Genomic DNA, 6618 nt, shown 5'->3' with positions numbered 1-6618 from the left:
AGTGTATCAAAAGGAACATTGTGTTAATTAAGTAAGCAATTAAAAGGACTAGAACAGCAACAAATACAAAAATCCCAACCAAATACCAGAATAGAAATACTGAAAAATCAAGGAGATTAACAAAATTGAAAAATACATAAGCATTGAATTGATTTAAAAAACTAAGGGGGGCAACTGGGTGGCTCAGTGGATTGAGAGCCAAGCCTAGAGATGGGAGATCCCAGGATCAAATCTGGCCTCAGACACTTCCTAGCTGGGTGACCCTGGGCAAGTCACTTAACCCCCATTGTTTAGCCCTTACCACTCTTCTGCCTTAGAACCAATACATAATACTGACTCTAAGATGGAAGGTAAGGGTTTAAAAAATAAAACTAAGAATTGTTTTTGGGGGAAGAAACTAAGAAAATAGAAGAATAGAGAGCAAACCTAATTTTTTTAAAGAAAAAGAAGACTAAATTATAGTATCAAAAGATGAAGGAAAAAAGTAATCATTACAAATAAAGACAAAATTAAGGAAATTATCAGAAACTATTTTGCCAAATTATGTCCAAATAATTTAGATGAAATGGGTGAATATTTTTTTGAAAAACCACTATGAAGAGTCGAGACATCTGGGACCAGCTCATAGTGCTGTGGCACGTTTAGCTGGGTAACCTTGGATAAATCACTTCCTTTCTCTGATCCGTGCCAACATTCTAATTTGCCTTTTAATGACTGATTGTTAGAAGGGGGAAATAAGAGAACCAGCTAAGACCTGAATCCAGTCTGCACTAGTTAGGAAGTTGAAAAGTTGAAAAAAAATCATATTTCAACATGAATCAAATAAACAGACAGAACCTCATTTTCTTGTTACAATGCTGTGAAAATATGCAAAGCGTCACATTGTAAAAACATTGGCTTGGGTCACTGGAGCAGAATGGGTAAGTACACTTTGCCATATGAAACTGGCCAGTAAAATGAAGATCACAAAATTGTTTGTTGCTATTATAAGGCTCATTTTTTTTCCCCATAAAAAGAGTAATTTTCATTTACAGGGGCTTAGGGCAATTTTCCATCTAATTTGATGTTTTATAATGTCTGCTGAAGTCGTGGTGCCTTATTAGGTTGTGTGGTCGTGTAGATTTTATTTTCAAATTTTCAAGGTTATTGGTTCATCAAGAGCAAAGGAAAAATATAGCTAGGTTTTCATAGACCCCGGAAAAATGCAGGCAGTTCATATCCCAGGAGACATTAAATGAAGCCCACTTAAATCAACTACCTCTGTTTTGGACCCAACATCTAACAAAGGCCTGAACCCATGGGGTTGATAGTTACGTTTAGTCATTTTTCTGTCCCATCCAACTCTTCATTACCCCATTTGGTGACAAGGATACTGGAATGTTTTGATATTTTCTTCTCCATCCCATTTTACAGATGAGGAAACTAAGGCAAACAGGGTTAAGTGACTTTCTCAAACTTATAGAACTAGTGTCTAAAGCCAGATTTGATTTTTGTTTTTTTTTTAAACACTTACCTTCTAACTTAGAATCAATACTATATATTAGTTCTAAGGCAGAAGAATGGTAAAGGCTAGGCTATGAGGGTTAAGTGACTTGCCCAGGATCACACAGCTAGGAAATATCTGAGCACACATTTGAACTCAGGTCTTCCTGACTCGAGGCCAGGCATTCTATCCACTGTGCCACCCAGCTGCCCTTTAGCACAAAGTAGGGGTTTAATAGGTGTTGATTCAATAATATGACCTGAAAGAGACCCTAGCAGAGAACATAGAACCGATTTTTTTCAAAATGAAAGGGACCTTAGAAGATAGAATGTTTGTGTTAAAAGAAGTCTGAAAATATCAAGTAAAGAATGTTAAAACTGGAAGAGATTTTAAAATATTAAACATCAAGGCACTGACTTCTCTGCAGTTGGGAGCTGCCATCTTGTGGGAGTGAAACCAATGCCTGGAGAGCCAGACAAAAAGTAGCGGCAGCCACTGATGGGTGAGGAGCCAGGGACCGGGAGGCTCAGAGACAGGGGGAGAAGAGAGAGGTTGCCGAATTCTTTTGCCAGCGTTCAACACATCATACTTGAAACATAAAGAATATATTTGCTAACCTCTTAAAGGGGCTCTTTGACAAAATAAGAAATGCGGATCCTAATGGTTGGTGTGGATGCTACAGGAAAGACAACTATTTTGTACAAACTGAAGCTGGGGAACATAGTAACTACTATTCCTCCTATAGATTTCAACATAGAAACTGGAGAATACAAAAACATTAGCTTCACGGTGTGAGAAGTAGGTGGCCAAGACAAAATCCGACCCCTATGGCGCCATCACTTCCAGAACATACAAGGACTGATTTTTTGTGGTTGACAGCAAAACAAAGAATGAATGAATGAGGCTGGAGAAAAACTGATGAGAATGTTGGCAGAGGATAAGCTTAGAGATGCCGTCTTATTAGTGTTTGCTAACAAACAGCATCTTCCCAACAGCATGAAAGCCCTGAAATCTCAGATAAACTCAGACTTGCCTTCTCTCTGTCACAAAAACTGGTACACCCAAGCCACCTGTGCCATTTATGGGGAAGGGCTCTATGAAGGACTGAATTGATTGTCCAATCAGCTCCAAAATGAGAAATGAAACAACAGAAGTTCATCCTCCCTCTTTCCTTCGCTCCCTCTTATTCCCTCCTGTTGGCCCTTCCTTTACTCTCATGTGGCAAACTGTGCTACTTTGTAGTACTGAGTGCCGGGGAAACTATTTTTTTCCTACCTTGTTACAGTATGTATCGCCATGCTGTAAATGTGGCAAATACAAACCAGAAAACAGGTTTCTTAGTTAATGTAAATAGTTTTGTTTCCAGGGGGGCAGTTTCTGGCACTCCTTTGCAATATTACTCAGCTTTTTTTTATTGTAAAAGTAAATCAACTTACCATTTAGTAACTGGGAAGGGATTTTTAAGCACATGGGCATTTGGGTTGCTGGGGTTTAACATACAGCCACAGAGCTGAATGCCACTCCTACTGGCCTGGGAAATGTGGGGAAATCCATTTTGGGGGTTGGTTTTTAACCTGAACTTAATGTATTTTTAAATAGTAAAAAATATTAAAAAGACAAATAAAACACTTGAACATACAGAAGAGAGAAATCCGCTTAGTGTAGGTTTTGCATTAACAGGTTTACCAGACCATTGAAATCTCTGCATTTCTCTTGAAACTTGAGAAATGATGATAACAATCAAACAAGTGATCGATTTTGCATGGTTAAAATAGAGATCCATGTAATGCTATGTCTTTGGATCTTCATGTATTTCATGGAGTTTGTGCTCATATTTGTGCTCATGTGGGTATTTATTAGGAAAAAAAGCTTTGAGGTTGTGGTTCAGAGCAGGCTGTACATTGAGAGCATTAGATCTTCTAGCATAAACCGTTTATAAGGAGACTTTCTTCCCCCTGAAGTTCAAGTCAGGCTGTGATTCGTTCTCCATCACACTTGAATAACTCTTAGGAAAAACAGAATGATGGCTAGTTATCACCTTTGAGAAGAGCTTTTGAACATCTTTGGAAAACAAAACAACAACAACAACAAAAAAAAAACAAAAAACAACCTGCCTTTTCATTTTGGTCAAGTGTGTGGTGCTTCTGTTTGAAACCACCCCAGAAACCTCTCCACAGTAAGCACAGCCTACAATAGCCCCAAAGCTTGGTCCAAGATATTTCAAAGACATAGTCAAGAACACCAGGTATTTCTCTATGGCGTCTAGGTTTTGAAAGAAAATAAATTGAGCATGAGAGCTTGGAGTGTCATTCCATTAGGGAAGAAGTTGATCTGTTTTGGAACAATTCCCTTATCTGTGTCCTTTCCTGCTCCTCACACTATAAGGGTCAGATTTGCCATCTAAAATAAAACATCCCCTGTAGACTCGAAACAACCACACCAGTGCAACTATCAATAATATGGAAATAGATCTTGATTGATGACACATGTTAAAACCAGTGGAAATGCGCATCAGCTATGGGGTGGGGGGGAGGTTTAGGGGGTGAAGGGGAAAGTAAGAACATGAATCATGTAACCATGGAAAATTTTTCTAAAAAATAAAAATAAATAAATAAATAAATGAATAAAATAAAACATCCTCACTCCAGACTAATATTGAAAGCCTTTCCTACTTAATACAATATTGTTGTACTGAATTAAGCAATCTTTTAAGGCTCACAGTCACATCTCTCCCATTACACTGATGTGCAGTGGAAAATCTATGGTCAGCAGCAGCAGCATCATTGAAGTATGCTCTTAGATACAGTCATCCCATTGTCATATAAAATAGGAACAATCTTTTCAAGTTAACAGTCAACAATCCTTATTTATGCTTCTTTTTTTAAACCCTTACCTTCTGTCTTAGAATCAATACTGTGTACTGGTTCCCAGGCAGAAAAACAGTAAGGGCTAGGCAATGGAGGTTAAATGACTTGCCCAGGGTCACACAGGCAAGAAGTGTTTGAGGCCAGATCTGAATCCAGGACTTCTGGTCTCTGGGCCTGGATCTCAATCCACTGAGCCACCCAGCTGCCCTCTATACTTCTGACATATGACTTGGTCTCACACTACATTGCAGCATTTGCCATACAATATATCACTATTTCAGGTTTCCACAGTTGATTTTTAAAAAAATTTTAATAAGTGCTTGATTGAAGTTTTTAACAGCACTGTCACTTCCCAGGGCCCCCAGCACCAGCACCAAAAACATTCCTTGGAAGCAAGCAAGTCTAATTAAGTAAAAAAAAACTAAATAAAACAAAACCAAAATCCCAACCCACTGATCACATCTTGCAACTGATGTTTTATTCCGTACCACAGGCCTGCATAAAGTATGGTCTCGGTCTTCAGTCACACTGTAGTTAGGTCTTTTTCCATACCTAGAGTCCATGAGCTCTCTGCTGAGAGGAAGGAGGCATGTTTTATCACTCGTCCTCTGAAGTCAATTGGTCACTTCATTGATAGGCTATGATATCTCTTAATCATTGCAGTTGGGTAAATTGTTTTCTTGGTTCTGTTTATTTCTTGCTAATTCAGCCCTCATAAATATTTTTCTGAATTCTTCACACTTACAGATTTTTTTAGAGCATTCTAATACTTTATTACATCCATATACCACAATTTGTTCAACCATATCTCAATAGATGGGCATTCATTTTTTTCTAGTTCTCTTCCCTCTAAAAATGGGTCACAAATACTTCTGTACACAGGCCTTTCATTCTATTTTTTACTTGCTTAGACTATGTGCTTGGGAATAGTAACCCTGGATCAAAGGATATTAGTGTTTAGTGATTTTTCTAATACAGTTTCAAGTTGTTGTCCAGAACCAATTCATAGCTTTGCCAGCAGTGTATTAATGTACCTCACTTTCCATAACGTTCCCAACAGTTTTGAGTCCCATTTTTTTTTGTCTTTGACAATCTGGTTGGAGTGAGGTAAGACCTCAGAGTTTTCTTAATTTGCATTTCTTTTACTATTAATGGTTTGTGATATTCTTTCATGAGGTTGTTGATAGTTTTAATTTCTTCTTTTTAAAATTCTTTGAGGAAGCTAGATAGCACAGTGGAAAGAGACCTGGAGTTAGGAAGATTTGATTTCAAATCTGTTACAAACTTACCAGTAGTGTGACCCTAAATAACCCATTTAACCTCTGCCTTGTTTTCCTAAACTACCAAAAAGGGATAATAATAGCATCTCCCTCCTAGGTTGTTGTAAGGATCAAATGAGATAATATTTGTAAAAAGCACTCAACTTAATGTCTGGCACAAAGTAGGCATTTAATTAATGCTTATTCTCTTCTTCCTTTCCTTTTGACCACTTATCTTTTGGAGATTGCCTTTTAATCTTATATATTTGTATTAATTGCCTATATATCTTGAATATAAGACAACACAGATGTTTGCTGCAAAGATTTCTTCCCCGTTTTCAGCATTTCTTCTGAAATCAGATGCATTGGTATTGTTCATGCAAAAGCTTTTCTTTTTAAAAATCATGCAATTAAAATTGTCTACCCTACCTTTTTAGATGACTGTTAGTCCTTGTTTGGTTGAGAATTCTCCACCTACCCACAGAGCTACAAAAGAGTTATAAACTTCTCTTATTTCTCCAAGTTGATTTTTTTTTTATAAACTCTTATCTTCCATCTTGGAATTAATACTGTATATTGGCATTGGTTCCAAGACAGAAGAAGGGCTAGACCATGGAGGTGAAGTGACTTGCCCAAGGTCACATGGCCAGGAAATATATGAGGCCAGATTTGAACCCAGAACTTCTCATCTTTAAACCTGACTTTCTATCAACTGAGCTATCTAGCTGCCCCTCAGCTGATTTTTAAACCAATTTCCCTCTAACCCTTTATTTTCCTGCACAATCTACCCTTCAAACTCAGAAGATAAATTGTCAGTAAAAGGCAGAATGTAGTCCTGTTCTGCTACTATTGATGATTTGCACTCTCAGATTTTCCCCTTTTCCTGTACCTCACCAATGAGCATAATGTTTTGGAGCAATAAGAAATATATTATCATAATGGCCCTTAGAACTTAGGACCTGCAATGACATCTAAAACCCAGTGGAATTGCTCTTTGGCTATGGGAGGG

At 37.7% G+C, this 6618-nt stretch overlaps 1 pseudogene; it reads left to right on the top strand.

Moving 5' to 3' along the window:
* Positions 1-594: 594 nt before the first annotated feature.
* LOC123252462 lies at positions 595-2626 on the top strand (annotated as a pseudogene).
* The last annotated feature ends 3992 nt before the right edge of the window (positions 2627-6618 follow it).

The sequence above is a fragment of the Gracilinanus agilis genome, chromosome 6, assembly GCF_016433145.1.
Source record: "Gracilinanus agilis isolate LMUSP501 chromosome 6, AgileGrace, whole genome shotgun sequence".
Taxonomy (NCBI): domain Eukaryota; kingdom Metazoa; phylum Chordata; class Mammalia; order Didelphimorphia; family Didelphidae; genus Gracilinanus; species Gracilinanus agilis.
Note: the sequence above shows the minus strand (reverse complement) of the source record. Positions and strands in the feature narration are given on the sequence as shown.